The following is a 10,846-nucleotide window of genomic DNA, read 5'->3' on the forward strand; positions in this document are numbered from 1 at the left end:
AGTATCCAGAACAGGAATTTTGCATTTGGACACCTTGACAGATTCCTGACCATATTGTTGACTCTTTAAGCATGATGAAAAAAAGCACAACAAAGAAACATTTAGACATTTAAAATTGTATTTTCATTGCACTTTACAGGGCATCCGCAACCTGCAAAGCATCGGCTCCAGTATTCAGACTGCACCCGGTGTGACCAGTGGAAAGGTTCTTCGCCAAATGAAGAACCATCACCGATTTATCATCCTTCGAGTCGTTAAATTACATGTGATAAAGTATTGAATGAAATCTTGTTTTGTCTGCTGTATCAAGTATTGATGGAGGAAAAAATCACTTAAAATATTCTTGTTCTGTTATTAGTCATTAGATAATTGTACTATCATTCTGATTTGTATGAAGAATATATTCTTAATGGATTTATTCTTAAATGCCAGCACAGAATATTCCAAGATCATTCTGAAAATTGTGTTGAGAGTATACTAGAAGTAGAACTTCAACCTAGTTTTGAATATTCTAGAATACTTAAGACATGTTCAAGAATATACTTTAAGTTAACAGGATTCAAGAATATTCCAGAAAAATGTTAAGATTCAAGAATTCTCATTTAATCTTTATGAATAATTCAAGAAACTTCTTGAATATAAATTCATGAATATTCCTGAACTTTTTTGAATTATTCTAGAATAGTGTTAAGAATATTCTAGAATAATGTTAGTGTCATTCTAGAATATTGTTAGGAATATTCTAGAATATTGTCAGGAATATTCTAGAATAATGTTAGGAATATTCTTCAAGTGGGCAAGAATATTCTAGAATTATTCAAGTCCTTTTTCAAGAATATTCCTTACCAAAACATCGAAATATTCTAGTTAAAATTCAAGAATTCTCATTTAATCTTTATGAATAATTCAAGAAACTTCTAGAATATATATTCATGAATATTCATGAACGTTTCTTGAATGGTTCTAGAATTATTCTTGACCGTTTCGCCGGGGATGGCATAAAGGAAACTGAAAGTATGGATTGGTAGGTTTGTCAAAATTGTTGGCTGTAAACACAATCCCATGTTGAGAAAAAACAAACACCAAAAACAACACTTCACATCTGCAGGTTTTATTAAATCTTACATTCTTATGTTATAATAATTATGAAAGTCACGACATTGTACATCAAAAAAGAAAGTTGATTTGGCTTGCAAATCTCATCATGCCATATTTAATCTAGCATTTTCCTGGAATATTGTTTTCTTTGATTTGATTTTGACAGACTGTGACACACCTCTAATGAGGAGTCTTAATTTGAAAAAAAAATTCAATCTTTATCTATTAGGGCAAATTCTGTTGAAAAGCTCTTTTTATGCTATTTCTTTGATTGGTTTTTCACAGTGTGGCTAAAGTGTTAAGCTGTCGGCAAAAATCTTATTTTAAGTGGGTTATTTTTATTTTTGTATTTGATTTGCTACAATGAGGCAGTAATCCAGGGAACACCCTAATAGAATGGGTTTCTGAAAAATAATGAGGTTACAATTTATGCCTCCAATTCTTGTGTTGAACAAGGCGTGTGTGTATGTTTTAATTTTTAATTTCTCAGAAATTAAAAGTAATTACTATTACAAAAGGGCAGGTTTGTACATAGAAAGTAAAAAGACTTCTCTTCACTCTTTGGGATAATAGAGAGATTAAGAAGCACTACCACATTCGTTTCGTTGGCATTTTCGGTTGTAAAACGTCACACCTTTTTGAGTACACGTGACTTCCGATCTCTACGAACAGAAATTCGCTTCGCCAAGAGAAACGAAATTCGTAGAATTGGTCATTCTGACGAAAGTGACTTCGGTCGCGTTTTATATTCGAATAGTCATAAAATATGCCTACCTTGTGTAATCGATGTATGCTCTGACATCTTTAGGCGCGATTTATCATTGAAATGTTTTTAAAAATCAAGTTTAAAAAGCCGTAAAGCAGGCTTGAATTGGGTAAGTGAGTGACTGAGCAGACGAAAGAAATTTCAAGATGGCGACCCAAACATCAGGCCGACTCAACTTTTCAGTTGGCTGGTCAAGCCGCCTAGAGGAGAAAAATGCATGAAGCAGTTAAAGTTTATGATGTGTTGAGTTGTGGCCTGAGTATCTGATGCGTTTCAGCAGAAGTGAGGCAGCTGGTATTATCTGATCGACACTTCTGAACCGGTGCGACCAGCGAAACAAAATTCTTCTGTCCTCTTAACCGCTGTACTAGCGACACATGGTGTTCCCCCGCCGAGTGTCTTTTGCAACCACGAAAATGCCAACCATATGAATGTGGTAGCCCTTCTTAAAGTCTCTAATGTAAAAAAAAAAACAAAAAAAAACCTGAGAGAGTATGATTGTAATGTTCACTAAAATGCATGACTTAAATTTTAGTTGCTTTGCCTTGAGAATCTCAGCATGTTATTTGTAAGCTAGAATTTTGCTGAAATATTAGTTTCTTTGATTTTTGTTTTGTTTGTGTTATCATTTTGCTTTGTTTATTATTTGATTTGCTACAATTAGATTTATTTGAGTGAACACCCTGTCAGAATGGGTTTCTGAAAAATAATGGGGTTACTTTCTTCTTCTTCTTCTTCTGCGTTCGTGGGCTGAAACTCCCACGTACACTCGTGTTTTTGCACGAGTGGAATTTTACGTGTATGACCGTTTTTACCCCGCCATTAAGGCAGCCATACGCCGCTTTCGGAGGAAGCATGCTGGGTATTTTCGTGTTTCTATAACCCACCGAACTCTGACATGGATTACAGGATCTTTTCCGTGCGCACTTGGTCTTGTGCTTGCGTGTACACACGAAGGGGGATAAGCCACTAGCAGGTCTGCACATAAGTTGACCTGGGAGATCGGAAAAATCTCCACACTTAACCCACCAGGCGGCCGCGGCCGGGATTCGAACCCTCGACCTTCCGATTAAGAGGCCGACGTCTTACCACCCCGCCACAGCGCCCGTCAATGGGGTTACAATTTCTGCATCCTATTTTCATGTTAAAATAGACGTTAGTATGCAGTTTTGATTTTATCCAGCTTTTTTTCTGTGAAATTATTTGTAATACTTATTAAGGGCAGTATTGTACATAGAAAGTAAGAAAAGAAAACACAACTCTTCACCCTTTGGGATATGTACGGTTGAAATGCAAAACTTACATTTCAGTTGACTTGGCTTGAACATCTCGCTGTGTTATATTTTAGCTAGAATTTTGCTGAAATATCATTTTCACTATTTTATTTTGAAGGACTGTGTCACACGTCTTGGCGGGAAAATCTCCTATCGTAATACTGTGAGGGGAAAATCTGTTTAAAATTAACTATATTTATGTAATGTTTCTTTGCTGTTTGAAAATATGTAACTAAAGTGTTCAGCGGTCAGCAAAAATCTTATTTTAAGGTTTTTTTGGTGTATTTGTTTGATTTGCTACAATAAGGGTGTGCATTCAAGTGAACACTCGGCCAGAATGGGTTTGTGAAAAAAAATGTTACAGTCATGCATCCAATTTCTATGCTGACATTTTTTTGCATGGGTGTTTCTTTTTTTAAATAAACTTCAATCAATCTTATGTTTTTAGTGATAATGTGATAATGTGTATACACATTTAGGGCTGTTTTTCAGTATTAATAACATGTTCTGTTTGATTAAGGGTATTCAGCTGGTATTTCCTTGTTTTTACTACCTATTTTATTCATGTTTTTATTACTTAATTAGTGGAAGAATCTGTTGTAATGTATGTTTGATGGTGTATGTATGCTTTTAATCAAGCGTTGCTGACTATGAATGTAGATGTAAATGCTTGTATAACTGTGTTTGAATTTTAAATGTGTCAAGCGCAAAGAGCATAATTGTAAAGTTATGATGTTGCGCTATATAAATGCTCATTTATTATTATTATTATTATTATGTTCTGTGAAGCTATTTTTAATGTAACTTTTTGTTTGTTTCTTTCTTTTTTTCCCTTTTTTTTGTAGTTTCCTACTATTCACAAGACACTAGCACTCTTTAGTGGTGTTTTTTTCAGGTTAGATTCATTTTTATTACAGGATACATTTTGCCAAGCCACTTGTACTTCCTGTTTTGTCAGCTTATGTCAGTCTTGCATCAGTCAACAAGAAAGTTAACAGGGTCCCTAACAGAATGGGGTTCTGAAAAGTAATGAGGTTACAACTTACGCCTCCAATTCTTATGTTGAAATAGACGTGTGTGTGCGTTTTGATTTTCAATCTATCTTGACGTGTTCTGTGAAATTATCAGTGATCATTACTACAAAAGGGCAGTATTGTACCTAGAAAGTAAAAAAAACAACCAACTCTTCACTCTTTGGGATAATGTAATGTTTACTGAAATGCACGACTGAAATTGTAGTTGCTTTGGCTTGAGAATCTCATCATGTTATGTTTTAGTTTTTCTGAAAAAAATATTAGTTTTTTTGATTTTGAAATGCCATGTTTTATTGTTTTGTTTTGTTTATTTTATTATTTTGTTTTGTTTGTATTTGATTTGCAACAGTGAGGCCTTATTTGTGAGTGAACACCCTTTCAGAAAGGGTTTCTGAAGATTAATGGGGTTACAATTTTCTGTTTTGGCAGCTTATGTCAGTCTTGCAACAGTCAACAAGGAAAGATTGCTCTTGTGTGTGAAAAGGATTTAAAAAAAATATTCTATTTAATTGTTTTAAATTTTTTGTTTAGCATACTGTAATGTCATGGATCACAAGTAGATTAAACTTTTTGACGAAAGAAATCTCATATGGTTTGTTGTTATTGTTGGAGTTAGGAGAGGTACTGCTGTATAGCACAGAATTGTCCATGATCCGTTTGAACGATTCAAGTGTACTCAGTATACTTACCTTTTTTTCTTATGTTGAATAAAACACACCACGAAAAACCATGGATGCAGTCTGTACTCATTTCAGTGTATGATATCACAATGGGCAGCAAATGGTTCTATATCTTCCTTCTCCTCCCCCTCCCCCACACACAGATCTATGAACAATTTCCACATAACACCTGCTGCGAACTGGACACGAATCCCAAAACTATTTGCTTTTCAAAGTGTTCATAGTAACCTGACAAAAAAACATACTTACCTTATATTGGCCAGTTGTCAGATTTGTATTTCAGGTATGAAGCAAATATTTTTCGGGTTCGTGTTCAGTTAGTCAAATATGGAACATTTGGTTCTATTATGTGAACTGAAGGATTTATGTAATAATCATCATCAAACACAATCTAAAACCTACAAAAAGAAGGCAAAAGTCAAAGTTCTTGCATGATAACAGATCAATTATCCACCCATATCCTTTGGGGTTTATGGAAAAGAAAGTATACAATCATTTCAACAAATACCACAGTATTAATTACAAGAATATTTTTTGCACATTAAAATGCATACATAATGCAAAATGTTCAAATCGGATAACTATACAGTCCACACACAAAACATTCACACACGTTGGACCAAGCATAGATATCCCTTGACAGGATCGCCAACTCTGCGCGCGCGCCAACGCTGGCTCTGTTTCGAACTCCCGTCTGCGGCTGCGAGAGGTTTTGACAGTAACTTTACTTCCGGTGCAGTCTTTCAACACATGGAGAAGAAGGAGAATTTCGAAGGGGAGGTGGAGTTTGTGGCTGAGGTATGTGAAAAGCAAACAAAGCAATACAAAAAGATCATTGCTGATGATTGAAATGAGTCATGTGAATCAACAATAAAGATTGATTGTGGACGGCACGTCATTATTTTTGTTTTTAACACTTGAAACGCGAGAGCATCTGACACACTGGTAAATCCGAAGCTGTGCACTCAAGCTGATCAGCAGATCGTTTTTCTGCAGAATTCTCGTTCACATCGGCCACTATTTTAGCTCAGCGAACCGACAAATTTGCAACAGAACAATTTCTGAATGTTAGAAATTCGGCTGTAGATTTATAGATACCCTTTCTATTCCATGGTTGTTGTTTTTTCAGGGGGAAAGTACCGACATCTCAATCGCTGAAAAGATGACAGCATCACCACAAAAGAAACTCCAAGAATTGCCAAAAGTAAGTAAAAATATTGACAGATCTATGTAAAAGACTATGAAAATTTAGAACTGGAACAACAGATATTCAAGAAATAACCGATAAGTGATATATTATAACTGAACCATTGATTGATTTGAATGTACATCATGCATGGAAGTTAAAAATGGTGCAGGAACTGAAGTCAGATCAACACATCAAAAAGATCAGTGCAATATATTTGTTTTCTTTCCCCTCCAGCATAATTCTGTTTTGATATATGCTTGATGTCTTCTGTTGTTTTTAAATTCATTGTCACTTCTAAATTGCATGCTTTATTGCAGAACGCTTGTGCATGATCTACCAAGAATGACAACTGCCTTTCGCCGGAGCTCAGAGGGCTTGTCGACCAATTCAGTAATTGAAAAGTAAGTTTTTGAGTAAGGCGATATAAAAAAATCAGCTTGCAAAGTCCCAGTACCTGAAAGATCACTTTCATTCATAGTTTTCGAGCAAAAATACTGCTTCGTTGCACAGAGAGGCTACTGTTTACAAATATTTTAGGTACATGCCTGCCACTACAATATTTCATGTGTTTTTTAGGATCATTGATAGCACATGTCATAGTTGAAAGACATGATAAGGATTCATGAAAGTGGTTTGTCAACACGTTCTATAACGACAAATGGAATAAAAAATTTAATATGTTCACATCCATTCATGTAAAGTGTAGTTTTGGGTTGTTGTCGTGTGTTGTTGGTTTTGATTGTGTGCATGCATCTACATCTTCAGTTTCACTCTTGGGTTGATTTCTGCTATATTTGTGTGTTGTTTTATTTATAATATTTTATTTTCTGTGTTTTAGGTGCAGATCTGGAAGAGAAACTTCTGCTTCTTCATGACTGCCTAGTTCCCTGAGGCAAGGTTGGGAATGCTGCCAAGGAGAAGGCGTGGGCCAGGTACTACTCTGCTTTTTCAACCCAGCATTCAGGCATTACTGAGTTGACAGTATCCCCTGCAGTTTCAGCCTGGATTGCCTTGAACATGTTTATACTGTTGGTGTCTTAAAGGCCTATGAAGAAAAACTAGGGAACCAGTAAGTGCATTAGAAATCAAAGAGGATGAAGAGGACAATGCAAAGTATGTTGGAGGATGTGTTGCCAAAAAGCTAAAACAGAGAGTTTGGTGTCTCCAAAAGAGTGCGTACAGAGATGAGAAATTGCAGTGTTTGGAAGCCCTGACTTGCGCACCTGAATCCTACAGTGAAAAGAGTGAAAACACCCCTGACATGACAAGCATGCTGAACAAGGGCAAACTGACCTTTGTCAAGCCCAATGTATTGCAGATGTGTCTGTCCATGCAACACAAAGCAGAAATCTTAAACAGAATGAGGCAAAGCGTTGATGATATCAAATAACCAAAGGGAAGTAATTGCTCTTTATTCATACGACATGACCGTGTAATAGAGTAAGCGAGAGTTGTACAAAACCTTTTCTCCTGGCACCTGAGAGAATAACAAGCATTGAAATGAACAAGCGACTTTCATCCTCTCGTGCCAGGAGAAAAGGTTCCGTACAACTCTCGCTTAATCTATTACACATGTCGTATGCATAAAGAGCGATTACTTTACTTCCCTTTGGTGATTTGATGTCCATGGAACATATTTTCTGGGAAACCTGTGCATCAACACACAGGCAAAAGCAGATGACTTTATTGAACCATGCAGGAACAGTGATGCTGTTCCGGTGTGTTTTTATGACACTTTGTATTCATTTGATCTTTCACAAGCTGTTCAAGAAGACACTTTGCAAAATGTTCTGTTTTTTTTTTAAATAAGACTCCACCACAAACTGAAGACAATGATGGACAAAATGAAATGTACATGGAAAGAAAAGACTGAGGAAAAAGCTGAAAACATGCAATGTTGGACAAAATGAAATGCACATGGAAAGAAAGGAGTTTGAGGAAAAAGCTGAAAACATACAATGTTGAGAACAATCAGGAAGGATCTCTGTAGTGTGTTGTGTATGATCTTTCTTCATGCAGTACAAACTATCCCATCTGATCAAGTGCATGTACATTGAATTTGAACTTCTTGATTGTTGTCTTAGGTGTCGATTTTTTGTGTTAAAATCTGCTGTCGTTAAAATGTACTTCTCTTCCTATTTGGTTCAGTATTGTATCACATGGCTTGTTCAGTGCCTGTTCTGTATTTTCATGAGTCCATGTAAATTTAAGTCTGCAACATGAAAAATTTAAACATATTCATTTTGCTATGGTTCAAACCTAATTCCTTTATGTACTTGTTCAAAATATAATTTTGACAGCGATATATTTTGCAAACAGTTTTCATTTCAAAATCAATTGTCAGCCACTTGATAAATGTCTTGCATCGATGCGTCTGATTGTTTTTATGTTGACCACTATGTACACCGGAATTTGCTTTGCTTTCCTAATAGAACATGTTCAGTCGCATACCAGCAACACTTTGTTATAACCTTGAATGGTTGAAAACAACGTTAAACACCAAATAAAGAAAGAAAGAAAGAAAGCAACACTTTGTTAACGTTTGAATGGAATTGGAAGTTGTATGAACTCAAATAGAGCATATGTATCTTTGGTCACAGTGACACACACCATACAGTGACAATTAATGCAGGGCCGGACTAGGGCTACGGGGGGGGGGGGGGGGGGGTTATGCAACCCCCCCTCCCCAACCTAAACATGTACCTCACTTATTTAAAAAAAATGTATTATTGTTTATTTTATGCCGTTTCATGCAAGGAGCGACCATTTTCCTATCTCAGAATATGACCTACCCTTCCCCTGACCCCCACAAGGGGCAGAGGAACATCCCCCTGGACCACCACTGGCAACCCCCCCCCCCCCTCCTCTTTGCTTAGTCCGGCCCTGTAATGTACCAACATTCACTATCTCACTCAGTCTCAATTCGCACAATTTGACACAAGAAAGATTCCTATTCATACACATGCATATATTTAATCAATGAAGTAGATACATTCTCAAACAAAGTTTCAACATGTTGCACCCAAATTAAAGCATAAATTCTTGTGACATTTAATTTAATTAATTAATTAACGGGAATTAATCAATGCTTTAATTTGGGAGTTTGAAATTTGTTGCAATAATTTCTTGGTCAAGTTTATTTACATTCTCTGCTAAAGAGCTTTACAGTCAAATCCAATTTTCCACACCTAACCTATAAAACACAACATTCCAAATGGAAAAAAAAAAAATCATTCTCTTGGCTCAGAATTGGTGTTGATTAATTGTAACACAAAGCGATTTACTGAAAATGTTACTTGTCACTCGTACTCACTTCAACACTGTCGCCAAGCCAGTCTAAACTGCAGCACGCTGCTTCAGGAGGGACTTTTTCCTTTACACTTTAAATCCAAACACCATCGGCTGCGTAGAAAAATCACTGAAAATGCTGACTCAAAGTCAAACCTTAACCAAGCTGGCCTCCAGGCTCCAGCACAACAACCTTAACCACCTGGTTCCCCTCGTTCTTCGCGAGGCACCATGACTCGGGAAGCTGCTGTACATCACGACACAGTTCTTCAAAGTTGTAGTTGCAACAACCTCTGGCAATTCTGGTGCGGGACGGAATGTCTGAAAAAAAGCAGAACAATAAACCCTTAGTAAAACTAAATTTCTAGAGAAATAAGTCTAACTGTCCATACAAATAGCTGGATGATAGCTATTAATGGCAGTTGATAGACGTTTGAAGTTGAACGATTTGGTGGAGAATAGGTCGACAAGCTCTCTGAGCTCCGGTGAAAGGCAGTTGAAAGGCAGAAAGAACAAGCGTTCTGCAATAAAGCATGCAATTTAGAAGTGACAATGAATTTAAAAACAACAGAAGACATCAAGCATATAGACTATATCAAAACAGAATTATGCAAGAGGGGAGAGAAAACAAATATATTGCACTGATCTTTTTGATGTGTTGATCTGACTTCAGTTCCTGCACCATTTTTAACTTCCATGCATCATAGACCTATCAATGGTTCAGTTATAATATATCACTTATCGGTTATTTCTTGAATATCTGTTGTTCCAGTTCTAAATTTTCATAGTCTTTTACATAGATCTGTCAATATTTTTACTTACTTTTGGCAATTCTTGGAGTTTCTTTTGTGGTGATGCTGTCATCTTTTCAGCGATTGAGATGTCGGTACTTTCCCCCTGAAAAAACAACAACCATGGAATAGAAAGGGTATCTATAAATCTACAGCCGAATTTCTAACACTCAGAAATTGTTCTGTTGCAAATTTGTCGGTTCGCTGAGCTAAAATAGTGGCCGATGTGAGCGAGAATTCTGCAGAAAAACGATCTGCTGATCAGCTTGAGTGCACAGCTTCGGATTTACCAGTGTGTCAGATGCTCTCGCGTTTCAAGTGTTAAAAACAAAAATAATGACGTGCCGTCCACAATCAATCTTTATTGTTGATTCACATGACTCATTTCAATCATCAGCAATGATCTTTTTGTATTGCTTTGTTTGCTTTTCACATACCTCAGCCACAAACTCCACCTCCCCTTCGAAATTCTCCTTCTTCTCCATGTGTTGAAAGACTGCACCGGAAGTAAAGTTACTGTCAAAATCGTCTTTTCCGCTTTCCGCTACTTGGTGAGCGCGCGCAACGAGTTGGCGATCCCGTCAATACACATCTATGGACCAAGGGAGACCCCTAACGCGTAGGATCTTAAAGGTTTTTAAGAGAAAAGACTGAAGTGTATAAACCCAGGTGTCTGTGTTTCTATAACATGTGTGAACCCAAATGTCAGTGTGTTTTGTGAATGTG

General features: G+C 36.6%; 1 protein-coding gene and 1 long non-coding RNA gene across 3 annotated transcripts in view; both read left to right on the top strand.

The window, feature by feature from the left end:
• LOC138974108 (uncharacterized) overlaps positions 1-10,846 on the top strand; it is a 116,665-nt gene that overhangs the window by 58,954 nt on the left and 46,865 nt on the right. The window lies entirely within an intron of this gene.
• LOC138974076 (uncharacterized) lies at positions 1,001-8,565 on the top strand. The gene is made up of 4 exons (XR_011458290.1): positions 1,001-5,650; positions 5,982-6,056; positions 6,359-6,442; positions 6,880-8,565. It is a non-coding gene; the product is annotated as an uncharacterized lncRNA (long non-coding RNA).

Source organism: Littorina saxatilis, linkage group LG8 (assembly GCF_037325665.1).
Source record: "Littorina saxatilis isolate snail1 linkage group LG8, US_GU_Lsax_2.0, whole genome shotgun sequence".
Classification (NCBI taxonomy): domain Eukaryota; kingdom Metazoa; phylum Mollusca; class Gastropoda; order Littorinimorpha; family Littorinidae; genus Littorina; species Littorina saxatilis.